The sequence below is a fragment of the Nomascus leucogenys genome, unplaced genomic scaffold (genome assembly GCF_006542625.1).
Source record: "Nomascus leucogenys isolate Asia unplaced genomic scaffold, Asia_NLE_v1 001211F_47975_qpd_obj, whole genome shotgun sequence".
Taxonomy (NCBI): domain Eukaryota; kingdom Metazoa; phylum Chordata; class Mammalia; order Primates; family Hylobatidae; genus Nomascus; species Nomascus leucogenys.
The window spans coordinates 5,285-22,537 of record NW_022096278.1 but is presented as its reverse complement, the minus strand read 5'-3'; the positions used below and the strand labels follow the sequence as shown (position 1 = coordinate 22,537).

Sequence of the window (17,253 nt, the reverse complement as noted above, 5' to 3'; positions counted from 1 at the left end):
GCCCACGATGCCTGGGCCAGACTCTGGGACAGTCACTCCCCTGGGCTTTATTTTTCCCCAACAGAACCTGGTTCTAGCCAGGCACAGCTCTAACCTGCTGTGTGACTCTGGATGAGTTGCTGGCCTTCTCTGATCCTGAACTCCCTACTCTATACAAAAGCCCAGGCCTGGGGATTCCAGGCCAGTGCCACTGGGGTCCACCGTACCTTTGGGGCCAGACCCCCGGCAAGGCTGGGGAGTGGAGCAGCAGCAGCGGGGTGGTGGGCAGTCTCCAAGGCTCCCGCAGTCCAGGGCAGATGTGAGCAGATCCAAGGGGCCCGGGTGCAGGTGGAAAGCCTGGAGTTCCTGTGCCAGGAGGCTGAACTGCTAGGTTTGGCTGCGGCACTGTTCCTCGAGCTCTCGAACCCGGGCCTGGGCCAAGACCCACCGTGAGCCACCAGGCCCCTCAAAGCTATGCAGTGCCAGCCCGTGCCATCTCTACACAGCCCTACACTGGGTTTCAGGTCACATCCATCCACCCAGGCCCAGGCCTAGGCACCAGCCTTGCCTTGGCCACCCCACTGTCCTTAATGCATCAGAGCTGAGGGTGAAGTCCTGGCCTGTGTCCTGGCATATCTTCACCCCAGCCCCCTCCAGAGCCAAGGCCGGGGCCTGCCACACACTCACCAACCCTCAGGCCTTAGGCGATGGCACTTCTGCCTCTGGCTGCTTTCTAGGCCAACAGGGATCATTCCCACCCCATCATCACCACCATCACCGCAGGAGTTTTCTCAGCTCCACCGCTCATCACCCTCCCACAATCAGCATCTCAAACCCCTTCCCTGAGAGAGGTGGGCAGGAAATTCCACAGGGGAGCCAGGGATGTCTTTGCGGTGGGAATGGGCCAATGCCCGGGAAGTTTTCTCAGGTCTGAGGAGAGTCCCAATAGCAGGGGCTCTCTCCGGCCACTATGGCGAGGCTCCTAAGTTAGACTGGTGATGAACTTCCTCATGATCAGGGTGGCTAGAGAGGGGAGGCCCAGTGTCTGACAGACAAGGCGGCAGGCCTGGGACAAGGGGACAGCCGCACATGTCCTGTGGGAACCCCGCCCCCTATGGATTCTCATGCTTGCTCCCAGTGACACCCCCTCTGCTGGATGAGAGAGTGGGACTGCCTGGGCCCTGAGGGAGGAGATGCAACTGAGCCAGCCTAGAGAGGTGTGGGGAAGTGGAGAATGAGGCGCTACCTGCATGGAATTCAAGGTAGACTGTTGCAGGAAAGGAAGCAGAGAACAGGTTAGAACCCTGAGCGCTGTGGGTTGCTAACCCAGAGAGGGAGGTGGAGAAGGGGGCCTAAGTGGATGTCATCCAGTCAGCTCCCTGGACTGACTAGCAGTTCCTAAATGGAAGGATATCTCAGGGTGAAGGCAGCCTCTGGGGGTGGCAGCAGTGGGAGACTGCTGCCACCAGACTTAGGAGCCCCCTGCCCAGCCGTGCCCACCCTGAGAAATAGGCCAGTGGTGGAGGGGACTCCCCCAGGTCCTGGAGCATTTAAGGGCCCCTCCTGCAACTCCTCTCCCCACCGCCATAGTCCATTTCAGTTCTAACTGGAGGTCCCCTGCCTTCCTCCCAAGATGGTGGAAGTGGGGGCCACTTCCAGGCGCCCTACCTTCAGCAGCTGCACGGTTCCTTCATGTTCCCTCTGGGCTTCTGCCTGGGCCTACAGGTGGGAGGAACCAAAATACTGGAGGGAAGGAGAAGGAATGGGGTGGAGTAGAGAGGGGTACGAGGGAGGAAGGGTAGAAAGGACAGAGGCAGGCCGGGCGCGGTGGCTCACGCTTGTAATCCCAGCACTTTGGGAGGCCGAGGCGGGCGGATCACGAGGTCAGGAGATCGAGACCATCCTGACTAATACAGTGAAACCCTGTCTCTACTAAAAATACAAAAAATTAGCCGGGCGTGGTGGCGGGCGCCTGTAGTCCCAGCTACTCGGAGAGGCTGAGGCAGGAGAATGGCGTGAACCCGGGAGGCGGAGCTTGCAGTGAGCCGTGATTGTGCCACTGCACTCCAGCCTGGGCGACAGAGCGAGACTCCGTCTCAAAAAAAAAAAAAAAAAAAAAAAAAGAAAGGACAGAGGCAGGGGAGGAAGAAGCCGGGAGAAAGAAAAGGGCAAGGAGAGAGGGAAGAGGGATAGGGAAGGGGGAGGCCGAAGGGTTTCTCCCTCCTGAACACCCACCCTGAACCATACCTTAGACCAGAAGGCAAAGGGGTCCAGGAGAGGCGTGGCTGAGTCAGCTCCCCTCTTTCCTGAGCAACCATCCTCCCGGTTTCCCCCCTACCTCTCTGGATGCTCCTTCTCAGCCTCTTTTGCCTGCTCCCTGCCCCCCATTTTGAATGTTAGGGTTCCCCTGGACCCAGTGCTGGGCCCAGTTTATATTGTCCGCTCTCTTCCTAGGGCTCCCATCTACTCATGCAACTAAGCACACTGGTGGCTCCAAATATCTCCAAGACCAACTTACCCATAACCCCAGGCTCACGTATCCAAGTGCCTGTGGACAGCTCCCCTTGAATGTTTCACACGCAGCTCAGACATGGCCCAAATGGAACTCAGCACTCGGGATGTCCTACCTCTCAGATCTGCTGCCCCTTCATCCTTCACCTCACGGAGCGTGAAGAGCCCCACCCTCCACCAAGGTTTATACAGCAAATGGCTGTCAGAGAAGGGATTCAACTGGAATTTCACGGGGATCTTTGTCAATTCTTTTTTTTTTGAGATGGAGTCTCACTCTGTTGCCCAGGCTGGAGTGCAGTGGTACGATCTCAGCTCACTGCAAGCTCTGCCTCCTGGGTTCAAACGATTCTCCTGCCTCAGCCTCCTGAGTAGCTGGGACTACAGGCGCCCGCCACCATGTCAGGTTAACTTTTGTGTTTTTGGTAGAGATGGGGATTCACCATATTGGCCAGGCTGGCCTCGAACTCCTGACTTCAAGTGGTCCACCCACCTTGGCCTCCCAAAGTGCTGGGATGACAGGCATGAGCCACCATGCCCGGCCGGAACTTTGTCAATTCTGTCTCTAAAACATAACTCAAACCCGGGCACTTGTCTCCCCTTCCACTGCATGCATCTCTGTCCAGACAGCCACCATCTCCCTCCCAGGCCACCGCCCAGGCCCTGCTCCACGCCTGCTCCCACAGTCCACCCTCCACAGTACCACCCATGTGATCCTGTAAAAGTATGACTCAGATCATGTCACTCCCCCACTTAGGATCTTTCAGGAGCTTCTAACTACTCACACAGCAAAATACCCAAACTCTTCCCATGGCCGTTAAGGCCCGACAGGATCGGGTTCTTGTCTACTCCCACCACGCTGCCCATCCCTTGCTGTATTCTAGCCACATTGGCCTCAGGCTTCTCCAGCTTTTCCCCGCCACAGAGCATGTGCGTGTCTATGCCTCCTGGCTAGCAAGGTCAATTGTCACCTCCTCAGGGAGGCCTTCCCGGATGACCTCTAAAGTGGTTCCTCAACCCACTCCAGTCACTTTGTCACATCACCCTGTTCTTCTCCACCACTGTGCTCATCAGTGTCTGAAATCAGCTCACTCATGGATCTGCTCATTTGCTGACTGCTCAGGGACCTGGTCTTTGTTCCCCACAGTCTCCCCGACGCCTAGCGCAGTGCCGGGCACACATAAATGCTTGTGGAATGAGTGAGTGGCAACGCTGGTGTTCAGCAGCCTGCCAGCTTCCCTCACTGCCGCCCCACCTGCTGCAGCCTCCGGACCTCCTCCTGCTTCTCCCGTAGGCTGAGCCGAGCCTGTTCATGCTCCACCTCCAGCTGCTGCCGCCGCTGGGCCACCTCCCGAAGGTGCTGACACACAAGATCCGAGTCAAGGCCAGAGCCCCCACTTGGCCATTTCTAGAGAAGATCTGAGATGAGGAAGCCTCAAACACCATTTGCTCCAGATTCCTCTATTACAAAGGAAACTGAGCCTGGAGCAGCTCCAGGCCCAGGCCTTAGTGCCCCTCACTAAGCAGATTCTGCTGTCCCACTTGCTCCCCATGCCAGGGCCCAGCACCCTCTCCCACCTGCACCATCCCCTCACCTTCAGCACTTGCTCCAGGCTCTCCAGCTTGCTCTGCAGGCCCTGGCTCTTGCGAAGGGCTGAGTCCCTCTCCCGTGTCACCCCCAGGAGCTGGCCCCTCAGCTCCGCATTCTCCCACTCCACCTGGCGAGGGGGCAGTGGCAGGGAGTTGGGTGGGTGAGCCTTGACCCACCAGCGCCCTCACAGTGGGAACAGTCCCCTACCCCTGCTCAGGGGTGGAGGAGAAAGCCCCTTGGCTGGGTACCGGGGCCCTGGTGGGAGCACAGCTCTCCACAGCACCTGGGCGGAAGTGGTACCTGCTCCTTCTCTGGGGCTCTCCCACTGAGCCGGGAGTTCTCCTCCACCAGTTCTGCGCTTCTCTCAGCTGCAGTTCCTGAGCGGGCAGAGGAGCTCTCAGGAGGCAGCCCAGCACCCACATTCCCCCTCTCCCCACACAGAGGACCCTGCCCTCCTCCCAGGCAAGGCCTTCCTCCCCTGCAGGAACCTGCACCAGCCAGGAAAGGAAAGGAGCAGGAGGGAAAATGTGTTCTTGAGGGCAGCCGGGGTGGGAGCAGAGCTGAGAGGGAGCCCACCACCCAGCTGGCCGGGGCGAAGGGAGGAGCTGGCCTCTGGGCTGCCCTCAAGAGCTCACCAGCTCCTCACATCGCCTCTGCTTTTTCCGGGCCTCCTGCTCCAGGCTCTGGCATTTCTTTCGCTTCTTGCTGAGCTCCGATTCCTGTGGGGTCAGAACCAAGGGCTCCTCATGAGGGAAGGTACCTCTGCCCACAGCAGGCTGCCTCCAGCCCTTGACCTAGGACTTACCAGCTGCTGCACCCTCTGCTCTTTCTCTGGCTCCCCTAGAATCACGGGTAGGTTGTCCGCATCCTCCTGGGGCGTGGCCTGGAAATGCCCAGGGGCAAGGGGCTGGCACCTGAGAACAGGGCCCCAGGGCAGCCTGCCCAGAGCAGGTTCCCACCCCATCATTCAGCCAGCAAGAGCTCCCTGCCTAGCAAGAGCAAAGAAGGGTACTGTCTGCCCACCCCCTCCCATTGTCTCCCGTTGATGTGTAAGTACAAAGGCTGCACCCCTGTGTCCTGGAGCCATAAGCGCTTTGAGATCCTGGGACCCACGTGTGCCCTGGGAGACGGGTCCTTTATCCAGGCCAAAGCTTTCCCTTTTTAGCTTCCAGCAGCAGCCCTGCTCTGCACTCAATAACTGTCCTGGGTGTCCTTCAGCGACTGGCAGAGAACTAGGAGGCTGCTTGGGCCCCCGGGGATGTGGTGCTCCCCAAGATAGGGGTTCCCTATCATCCAAATCTGGGCTTGGCCTAGAGCAGCGCAAGTCCAGCCAGAACCTTCTCCTGGCTTCCCCCAAGCCCACCCTACCACACCTTCCGTTTATCTGTGCAAACTTAGGGGGAGGACAGGTCTTGATGGGAGGTGCATCTCCCTTCCAGGGCCAGCCAGGGAGACAAAATCTGAGCAAGAAGCCTCCCCCCACCTGGAGGTCTTGGTCACTATCAGATCACTACCTGGTCTCTCCTCCCAGCCCTCTTCCCAGAAGGAGGAGGACCTACTTGCTGCCTACCTAAGATGATGGAGAGAAGCCAGACTCCTAAGTTCTAGGGGTCCGGAGCGGGTGCCTGGGCCTCGAGACAGGGGCTGCCTAAGCCCCGCGCTCAGTGAGGGTTGCCTGTACCTGGAGCCAGGGCGGACGTACGTCCGCCCCCGGGTAGCCGGGGCCAGGCCTGGCCAGCCAGGCGGGCGCTGACCGGGGGCGTCCCCGCTCTACGGCGGCGGCGGGAGGAGGCGGCGCGGGCTGGGCCCCGGGCGGCTGCCAGGGCAACCAGGGAATTTGCGGCCGGGCCGTACCACTCGCAGCGCGGCAGGGGCGGCCGGCCAGGCCCCGCTGGGCGCAGGCCTATGGGGAGCGGAACCCTGGAGCCCCCAGGGGAGGGCACGGCGCAGGTACGAGCACGGGAGGCTTGGAGGTGGACCCTGCCCAGGACGGGAAAGTTCCCCAGCCCCTGGGAGTGCGCACACCACCACTGAGTCCTTGGGGTTCTGAGCACGGTGCAGGGGAGATCCCGGTGGTCGTTCCCCCCACCCATCTGCGCGCACCCACACACCTGCCCTTGGCGCCGGCGCTCACCTCTCCCGGGGCCCGGGAGCCGGCTCCCCTGCTCTGGCCTGGAGAGCAGGGCCCGGGGCCGGGACGGCGGGAGTGGGGGCGTCTCCCGCTGGTTGCGCAGCGCCATCTGCCTCTGCAGCCGCAGCACCTCCCGCTGGGACTCGCGCAGCAGCCCATCGAAGTCCCACACGTAGAGCCACTGGGGACCCTCCTGAGGTTGGGGGACAGGGACAGGGACAGGGACAAGGAGGGGAGTCAGGCCTGAGTCAGGCCTAACCCTTGCCTGCCCCGTGCCATCCCCTGCAGAGCCCTTTGCCTTGCTGGAGGGGCTCCGATGCGCGGGACTGTGCACACCCTCCCATGGGTCCGTGCCTGGTTACATGTGCATGCGTATGTGGCCACATGCTCCCGCGAGCCCCTATGCGGTCATTCTCCGTAACTTATTTCTTGGGTGCTAAATACCTTGTGAACATCCCTTCCACAGGGGATGTGTGGATGCATACAGCCAGACCCACCGGCAAACAGCCTCAAGCCTGGAGCGCAGAAATGCCCAGGTCTGGGACTCATGGCTCCACCCCTGTCTCCCTCTCCCACCTGGGCCGTTGCCAGGGGAACCTACTCCCAGCAACCTCCACCCTCCCGTTCATTTGCATCTCATTAACATCTTGTCCGCATCCCACAACAGGCAGATGGCCCCGTGCAGGGCTGAGCTGGAAGAGGTAACCAGGGCCTCCTCGCACCTTGCCCACCAGAGTGAGCCTGGCCTGCAGCTCCCTGCACTCCCGCTGCAAGGCAGCAATCTGCTTGTCCTTGGCCAGCAGTGCACTGGCTGTCTCACTGAGGTCCCGGGCTCGCTGGCTGGCTAGGGCCTTCCGACACAACTCCAAGCTGGCCCCTGGCCGGGGCAAGGGGGCACTCACCTCGCCAGGGGAGGGGTAAGGCTAATGGTCACCTGAGGGCTGGGGCACTTCTCCCACTCCTCATCTCCTCCCAAAGGAAGAGTGAGCATGAAAACCTAGGGGGTAGCCACCTGCTTCCACCTTGACTGGGGTCTCAGAAAACCAGCAGCCTCACTCTACCCCATTCCAGCGGTTGGAAAGGATTAACTCCACATCTGAGTTTAGGATCAAAGGATGCTGCTAATTTGGGGCTGCCACTGTGATGGGTCTCATCCCTGCCCCCACTCCAGCTCTATACCCTGAGATGAGCTCAGCAGGAGGCTGCCGCCAGCACCAGCACGTGGTAATCCAGAATCCTGCTCCCTGCCTGCTCAGGAACCTCCCCATCCAGCTCTTCTCTGCCCCCTGCAGCGCCAGAAACTTTTGGCCTCCTTGCCTGGCCAGCCTCTGCCCTTCCTGCACCTTAGCCCCTAGATTCTTGCTTTCCTAGGTGCTGAGACTGTGACTCCCAAGCTTCAGACAACCCTCAGGCCCAGCCCTGGCTCCCCTCTTCCTTGGTCACCCAGCCTCCACCCAGCCGCCTCCCCTACATTGACGGACAAGTCAATGTAGGCCAGCGCAGGATGGTAAGGGTAAACAGGGGAACTACATCTGACCTAGCAAAAAGTCTTGCTTGAAAGTTATTAAAATGAAATGTGGCCTGGACGCGGTGGCTCATGTCTGTAATCCCAGCACTTAGGTAGGCAGAGGCAGGAGGATCGCTTGAGCCCAGGAGTTCGAGATCTGCCTGGTAACACGTGTGACCCCATTCTCCACAAAAATGGTAAAAAAAAAAAAAAAAAAAAAAAAAGAAAAAGAAAAAAAAAGAAACAAAGAAAGAAAGAAATGTAGAAGGTAAAAAAAAGGCATTCCAGTGCAAAAGAGGCTTGATAGGACAGGATATGTCTGGGGAATCTACAAGTAGCTCACTGTGGTTAGAAGTGGTTAGAGATTAGGCTAGGGAAGTAGGTAGAGGCCAGGAAATGGAAGATCTGGACAGAGGAAGGTCTGGGTGAAATGAACAAATACTTGGCTTTACAAAAGACACGTCTAGTAGCAGTAGGGAGTATTAGGAGAGAAATGAGGCTAGTTAGGAGGCTAGTATAATAAACCCACTAAGAAGATCTATAAGAAAATGAAGGTAGAATAAAATGAAAGGCTAAGAATACATAATTTGCATTTGCTGACAAAACTAGATATGAGAGGAAATGATGATACCTTTATTTCTGCATAAGTAATAGGATAGATAATGGTGCCATTCAATACTGGCAAATGAAAGTGAAAAAGTTTTGGGAAAACGATGCCCTGTTTTAGACATGCCAGGTGTCAGTTCCAGGAAGTTACCCCGGTGGTACATCTCCATAAGTAACATGGAAAGCAAATACACAGGTTATTGGTTCCAACATTATCTGCGAAACTGACACACTGGAAACAGCCTAAATGCTCAGACCTAGGATATTGGCCAAAAACCTATGGAATCTACACAACATGTGACAAAGCTATAAAAATAAGAAAAATCTCTATGAAAACAAGAAACAAAAGAGTATTTAAAAGTACAACAGCATGGATACTACGCTATCTTTTGTACAAGAAAGGGGAAATGAGAATATATATATAATCTGTATCTGCTTATACCTGCAAAAATGAAGACAACTAAGATAAACTAAAAGCTAATGATACTGGAAGGGAAGGATAAGAAATAAGACTTTTCAGTATATCTTCTGAGTAAAAAAAACCTCAATGGTTTTATCATCCATTTTTTTCTTTCCTGAATGAAATATTACTGCAATTTTAAAATGGAGATTTTTCCTTTTGAACCATATTAATGTTTAATATATTCCAAAAATAAAATCAACAAGGATGAGGGGTGGGCAGTACAACGGAATACAATAGGAATACATAAATTTAATTGACTATTATACCAATAACTTTACCACAGAAAGAGAAAGAGAAAAAAGATATGAGAAAAAGATTTTTTTTTTTTTAGACGGAGTCTCACTCTGTCACCCAGGCTGCAGTGCAGTGGCGTGGTCTCGGCTCACTGCAACCTCCTCCTCCCAGGTTCAAGTGATTCTCCTGCCTCAGCCTCCAAAGTAGCTGGGACTACAGGTGCCCGCCACCACGCCTAGCTAATTTTTGTATTTTTAGTAGAGACGGGTTTCACCATGTTGGCCGGGCTGGTTTCGAACTCCTGACCTCATGATCTGCCCGCCTTGACCTCCCAAAGTGCTGGGATTACAGGCGTGAGCCACTGCGCCTGGTGAGAAAAAGATACTTACGTAATTTTAGACTGCACACCTTTAGTGGCCTATATGTAAGCACACAAAAAATTGTAAAGAAATATTAAATCAAACTTAATAGGTTTGTAGCCAGAAATACTATCGGTATTATAATTTTCATTATGCATATATTGTACAACTGAACAAATGACTGCATTTATTTATGTTGTTACCAGAGTTCTCACTGTAGAAAAAAAGGATACCCAAATATGAACTGAAAGAAGGATGTGGCCGGGCGCAGTGGCTCACGCTTGTAATCCCAGCACTTTGGGAGGCCGAGGCAGGTGGATCACAAGGTCAGGAGTTCAAGACCAGCCTGGCCAAGATTATGAAATCCCGTGTCTACTAAAAATACAAAAATTTTCCGGGCATGGTGGCAGGCATCTGTAATCCCAGCTACTCAGGAGGCAGAGGCAGAGACTTGCTTGAACCCAGGAGGTGGAGGCTGCAGTGATCCGAGATTGCACCACTGCACTCCAGCCTGGGGGACAGATCGAGACTCCGTCTCAAAAATAAAAAAATAAAAATAAAGGAGAAGAACGCTATGGAATTCGACTGGAAATAGGGCTAACAATAGGAAGCACTTTGGGAAGCCAAGGCAGGTGGATCACCATGTTGGCCAGGAGTTTGAGACAAGCCTGCCCAACATGGTGAAACCTCATCTTTACTAAAAATACAAGAATTAGCCAGGTATGCTGGTGAGCACCTGTACTCCCAGTTACTCCAGAGGCTGAGACACGAGAATCACTGGAACCCGGGAAGCAGAGGTTGCAGTGAGCTGAGGCAGCCTAGTGTCCAAGGCTGTGGTGAGTCATGATCATGCCACTGCACTCAAGCCTGGGCAACAGAGGAAGACCCTGTCTCAAAAAAAAAAAAAAAAAAAAAAAAGGGCCAGGTGCAGTGGCTCACACCTGTAATCTCAGCATTTTAGGAGGCTGAGGCGGGCAGATCATGAGGTCAGGAGGTCAAGACCAGCCTGGCCAACACAGTGAAACCGCATCTCTACTAAAAATACAAAAATCAGCCGAGTGTGGTGGCACGTACCTGTAATCCCAGCTACTCAGGAGGTTGAGGCAGGAGAATTGCTTGAACCTGGGAGGTGAAGGTTGCAGTGAGCCAAGACCACATCATTGCACTCCAGCCTGGGCAACAGAGTGAACCTCCAACTCAAAAAAAAAAAAACTTAAAAAGGGAGTATAGGGCCAGGCGCAGTGACTCATGCCTGTAATCCCAGCACTTTGGGAGGCTGAGGTGGCTGGATCACGGGGTCAAGAGATGGAGACCATCCTGGCCAACATGGTGAGACCCCATCTCTACTAAAAATACAAAAAATTAGCTAGACACAGTGGCGAATGCCTGTGGTCCCAGCTACTCTGGAGGCTGAGACAGGAGGATCACCTGAACCTGGGAGGCGGAAGTTGCAGTGAGCTGAGATCATACCACTGCACTCCAGCCTGGTGACAAAGCGAGACTTCGTCTCAAAAAAAAAGGAGTGTAAAAAAATCTTTACAGAAGAATGACAGTACAGAAAAAATAGAAAAGTCTCCATTTTCTAATCACTACAGTAATTGATTTGGGCAAGAAGCAATCCAGATGAAACCATTAAGTAAAGATTATTATGGGACAGAATATTCACACTATTTCTATCATTCCATAGATCACTTGTTAATTACAAAAGGAAAAAGAGGCTGGGAATGGAGGCTGACGTCTGTAATCCCAACACTTTGGGAGGCCGAGGAGGGCGGATCACCTTAGGTCAGGAGTTTGAGACCAGCCTGGCCGACATGGCAAAACCCCATCTCTATTACAATTACAAAAATTAGGCAGACGTGGTAGCAGGCACCTGTAATCCCAGCTACTTGGGGGGCTGAGGCAGGAGAATCGCTTGAACCCAGGAGGTGGAGGTTGCAGTCAGCCAAGATTGCACCACTGCACTCCAGCCTGGGCGACAGAGTGAGACTCATTCTCAAAAAAAAAAAAAAAAAAATGCTCTTATTCTTAGCAGACATATAGAAGAAATTGGGGTAAATGCTATGAAATCTTCGGTTAACTCTCAAATTGTACAGGAAGAAAATTTATTAAAGTTAAAAAACGTGAATATTCTTAGATATACATATATATGGGGGCAGGTAGAAAGGGAGGGACACACAAAGAAATATGGCAAAATGGTAACAACTGGTGATCACCGAAGTATTCTTGCAACTCCGAAAAGTTTAAAAAATTTCAAAGGTATATTATTTTTGAACTGCTCAGGAGGTTTAAATTTTTGAATTTTTAAAATAAGCAATCAATTGTGAGGAAGTCTGAGAAGCCACAGACTTAAGAGAAAAGATGAAAAATAAGGAAAGTAGAATCACAGTAATAAGATGAACAGAGTTTCCAAATGCTGTGGTCAGTCAGTAGCTTCAATGCAAAAGAAAGTTAAATTAAGGACCAACTCAGTAAAGACAACTGGATTCAGCAACTGGGAAGTCAGTGATGACCTAGGGTACAGGAGCTTCACTGAAATAGTAGAGTTGGGCCACGCGTGGCCCACACCTATAATCCAGCAGTTTGGGAGGCTGGGGTAGGTGGATCTCTTGAGGCCAGGAATTCAAGAGCAGCCTAGCCAACATGGTGAAACCCCATCTCTACTAAAAATAGAAAAATTAACCGGATACAGTGGTGCACCCCTGTAATCCTGGCTACTCAGGGGGCTGAGGCATGAGAACTGCTTGAACCTGGAAGGCAGAGGCTGCAGTGAGCCGAGATAGGGCCACTGCACTCCAGCCTGGGTGACAGTGGAAGACTCTGTCTAAAAAACAAAAAATAGGCGAGGCGTGGTGGCTCATGCCTGTAATCCCAGCACTTTGGGAGGCCGAGGCAGGCGGATCACAAGGTCAGGAGATGGAGACCATCCTAGCTAACATGGTGAAACCCCATCTCTACTAAAAATACAAAAAATTAACTGGGCGTGGTGGCAGGCGCCTGTGGTCCCAGCTCCTAGGGAGGCTGAGGCAGGAGAATGGCATGAACCCGGGAGGTGGAGGTTGCAGTGAGCTGAGATTACGCCACTGCACTCCAGCCTGGGCGACAAAGCCAGACTCCCTCTCAAAAAAAAAAAAAAAAAAAAGGAGAAGAAGAAGTAAACTGGGTATGTGCCTTTAGAGGTGGTGTACATTTTCAGCATTATAAATGAATATAAATGAGTGGCAATAGTTACTTTGATCCATAGATTTTTGGTATCTTAACTAGTTTTTGATCTCTTCCACTAAAGGGATTGCCTGTTGAACGTTGTTAGGAATATAAGTACTGAAGGCAAACTGCCTGGGTTTGAATTTTGCTCTGTCCCTTGCACCCTGCCTGGCTTCAAATCCTAGCTCTGCTTATTAAGTTCTTTTAAGCGGATGATCTTTGAGCAAATGTCTTAGCTTCTGTTTTCCCAAGTAAATGGACACAATAGTTGCTACCTTGTGAAATATTCATGTAATTGACCAGCATTTACCAAGTAGCATCAGTGTTTAGTTCCAGTCATTGGTGATTCTGCAGTTGGACTGTGAGGGGGTGTTGGGGTGGGGGGTGTGTGTGTGTGTAGCGCTTAATTGCGTGGAGAAAGGAAAAGATACTTTTGAAAACCGACAGGCAGCTTTTCTCTGCTTTTGTGTCAAAAGGGAAGAAGGGAGTTTGGAGAGGGAAACGAATTGTTAATAAGCTCTCTTCCACAAAAACAGAGGTACATAGAATGTGTAATAATTTACAGAATTTCTAGACTTCGGCAATCTGATTTTTTTAAATTTACTTTTATTTTTTCAGGTTGAGACTGAGCTAAAGTTAATCTGTGGCGACGTTTTCTGGATGTACTGGACAAACACTTCATTCCAGCAGCTACCACTGGCAAGTCCAAGATTTTCTATTATGAAATGTAGGTTCTATACTAACAATTAACAAGTGTACTTTAATAAATTTAAACATTCTCGGGAATAATTGGCTTTGTTTCTTTTTTTCCTTACAGATTTCGTATTATTTTCCTTGTTAAATATAACCAAAAATCCCACAGAAATTAACTGAAAAGCCTCTAAATATCAACAAAATTATCACTTGATAGACTAGAATTAAACAAGCAAATGATTCTAAGAAATGGCACAAGTGTATTAATCATAAAATAAAATTTCTACATGAAACATTCAGCCATTGTAGACCATTTCTGTCTGTGCAGACTCATCTTTTTTTTTTTTTTTTTTTTTTTTTTGAGATGGAGTCTCGCTCTCTCGCCCAGGCTGGAGTGCAGTGGCGCAATCTCGGCTCACTGCAAGCTCCGCCTCCCGGGGTCACGCCATTCTCCTGCCTCAGCTTCTCCGGGTAGCTGGGACTACAGGCGCCCGCCACCACACCCGGCTAATTTTTTGTATTTTTAGTAGAGACGTGGTTTCACCGTGGTCTCGATCTCCTGACCTCGTGATCCGCCCACCTCGGCCTCCCAAAGTGCTGGGATTACAAGCGTGAGCCACCGCGCCTGGCCTGTGCGGACTCATCTTTTCCTGTGTTTTGCAAAGCCCAGCTAGAGCAAGCAAGTTCTTCCCAATGGGTTTTTCCCATCTCTGGTTGCTTGGCTGGCTGGGCTTCCTCTACAAACCCCCTTCCTTTCCCCTAGGCAGGGCCCGGTGTCCCCATCCTGCGGAGTTGAGCTCATGAGGGCATCTGACCAGGAGTAGCTATTCCTGGTGCTATTGTCATTGTCCTGTTTGATGTGTGAACACGGCTGCTGGCTCTACAGAGATTTGGCAGGTAGCAAGGAGGTTTCTTTTGAAATCTTCCTTTGGAAGTCAGACTTGGTGAGGATCTTATGCCCACTTTTTCCTAGCTCTGTGGTGTCAGGCAAAGTCTCAGTTTCTGCAAATTGGGGTTAAGAATTCATACCTCACATCAGTCTTTTGATAAATAAATAAGATTTTTTTTTTTTTTTTTTTTTTTTTTTTTTTTTTTTTTTTTTTGAGACGGAGTCTCGCTCTGTCGCCCAGGCTGGAGTGCAGTGGCGCAATCTCGCTCACTGCAAGCTCCCCTCCCGGGTTCACGCCATTCTCCTGCCTCAGCCTCTCCGAGTAGCTGGGACTACAGGCGCCCGCCACCACGCCCGGCTAATTTTTTGTATTTTTTAGTAGAGACGGGGTTTCACCGTGGTCTCGATCTCCTGACCTCGTGATCCGCCCACCTCGGCCTCCCAAAGTGCTGGGATTACAAGCGTGAGCCACCCGCCCGGCCTATAAATAAGATCTTAAGTGTCAATTATTCCACTAGAAATTGCACAATTACTTTGGTCTTCATCCTGGAGGTCCACTGACAAGCCTCATGCAAACCTGTGGCCCTGTTCATAAAGTGTTTTGATTCATACTTTCAAATGGCCTCAGGAAGACCTTTTATAAAGTAAAAATGTTAGGCACCACTGACATCCATCGACCCAGTGAGGCTGTTTTACTGGGTATAAGAGGTTTGACCCAGCACTTTGGGGGGCCGAGACAGGCAGATCACTTGACGCCAGGAGCTGGAGACCCGCCTGGCCAACATGGAGAAACCCCATCTCTATTAAAAATACCAAAAAAATTGCCTGGGCATGGTGGCACATGCCTGTAATCCCAGCTACTTGGGAGACTAAGGCCCAAGAATCGCTTGAACCCAGGAGTCAGAGGTTGCAGTGAGCCAAGCCGAGATGGCGCCACTGCACTCCAGCCTGGGCAACAGAGTGAGACTCTGTCTCAGGGAAAAAAAAAGGGTGAGGGGAGGGTTTGAAAAAATAGTAGCATGTAGTTATGTTTCTACAATATTTGATATATATAAGGATTTACCAACCTCTTGCATTAGCTGCTATCCCCTACAGCGGTTGCTGTAGGAAAAAAACATCAAGTTCTGAGCTCCTACTGTTTGCCAGGCATATTCTGAGATGATCACGCTTAAATCTCAGAGTTACCCTGCAGAGTAGTCAGGGTATCACTACTGCCTGACAGATGAAGAAGCTGAGGCCTACAGCAGTGAAATGACTTACCCTAGGCCACACAGATAATGAGTGGGAGAGCCCAGGTCTGTCTGTGAGGTATAATGAAATTAGCATCAACCCTCCACATTGGCGCCACTTGCATAAATTAACATATATTCTCTCGCAGAAAGTATTTTATTGGGCATAACATTTTATATCTTTTAGCATTTAACATTAATTGTGGATCTTCCCATGTCACATAAATATGCCTCATTCTTTTTGGACAATATGATTACTATTAAATGGATTTACTATCTATTCTGTCTAACAGTCAGGTTCCTCCTCTGTGCATTAACAATGGCATTGATGCCTGCTTTGCAGGGCGCCGTGAGGGGAGAGGGAGGTGTATGCTGGAGAGCTCCCCACGGGCAAGGCCTGGCTCTGCGTCACTCACTGTCAGATCCTCAGAGCCCGGGGCTGTCCCAGCACGTGGCCACCATTCCCTAAGAGTTGGATTGGATCCATCAGTGCTGAAGGCAGGGGATAGAGCTTAAACAGACCCTCTGTGTCCTGTCTTCTTCATTTGCAGCTTACTCATCTTTGCCCCTTTCACATGCACCCGGCAGAGCAAGTGTTCACTGAGCTTGAACAAAATTCGAGCTACAGCAGCTGATGGATGTCGAGGCCTAGAGTCACTGTCAAAGTGTTTCTCAAAGAGTGCTCTCCGGAACACCATGGAAAACTCATTTACTGTATAAACTTGAAAATCCCTGCCCACAGGTCTATCCTTGTGTGTGAGCCATCAGCTCATCAGGTGTGTGTTTGCTGAACCATGTGGAGGAAGCTGAAGAGACATGAGCTGAAGGCAGAGAGTGAGTCCCAGGTGGGATCTTAGGACAGGTATGAGAAGTTAGGCAAAAATGGGATAATTCTAATCTTCATAACCTTAGATAATAGTTCGCATTATTATTTAGTTAATAGGATTTAGTTAATATGATTGTACCCACTTCTTAATTTTTTTTTAAGAGATAAAGTCTCACTCTGTCACCCAGGCTGGAGTGCGGTGGTGCAATCATGGCTCACTGCTTCCTGGAACTCATGGGCTCCACCAATCCTCCTGCCTCAGCCTCCTGACTAGGTGGGACTATAGGCACACGCCACCGTGCCTGGCTAATTTCTTTGACTTTTCTCTAGAGACAGGGTCCACCCACGTTTCCCAGGCTGGTCTCAGACTTCTAGACTCAAGTGAACCTGAACCTCCCGCCTCGACCTCTCAAATTGCTGGGATTACAGGTGTGAGCCACCACACCCGGCCTGAATTTCTTATGTGCCATGCTACTACAAAACGTCATTATGAGGGGAGGTGGGATGGAAGGTGTAGGAGGACACTGTTATGCCTTTACAATATTCCTGTATATCTAAAATCATGTCAACAGGAAACATTTATTTCAAAACGTGAAGGTGGTTCTCCTTCCATGAGTTTAAAGTACAAAGCCAGGCTCATGGTGTCGTCAAAACCTTCACGTTTTGAAACAAATGTTTCCTGTTGAAATCATTTTAGATATACAGAAATATTGTAAAGGCACTACAGCGTCCTCCTACACCTTCCATCCAGCTGCCCCTAATAATGAGTTTTGTAGTAGCATGGCACATAAGAGATTCAGGCCGGGTGTGGTGGCTCACACCTGTAATCCCAGCAATTTGACAGGTCGAGGCGGGAGGTTCAGGTTCACTTGAGTCTAGAAGTCTGAGACCAGCCTGGGAAACGCGGGTGGACCCTGTCTCTAGAGAAAAGTCAAAGAAATTAGCCAGGCACGGTGGCGTGTGCCTATAGTCCCACTTAGTCAGGAGGCTGAGGCAGGAGGATTGCTGGAGCCCATGAGTTCCAGGAAGCAGTG

The 17,253-nt window shown here is 51.5% G+C and overlaps 1 pseudogene; it reads right to left on the bottom strand.

Annotated features, from left to right (window-relative positions):
* The window catches only part of LOC100602620, a 29,806-nt pseudogene extending 14,968 nt beyond the window's left edge, over positions 1 to 14,838 (bottom strand).
* Positions 14,839 to 17,253: the final 2,415 nt, after the last annotated feature.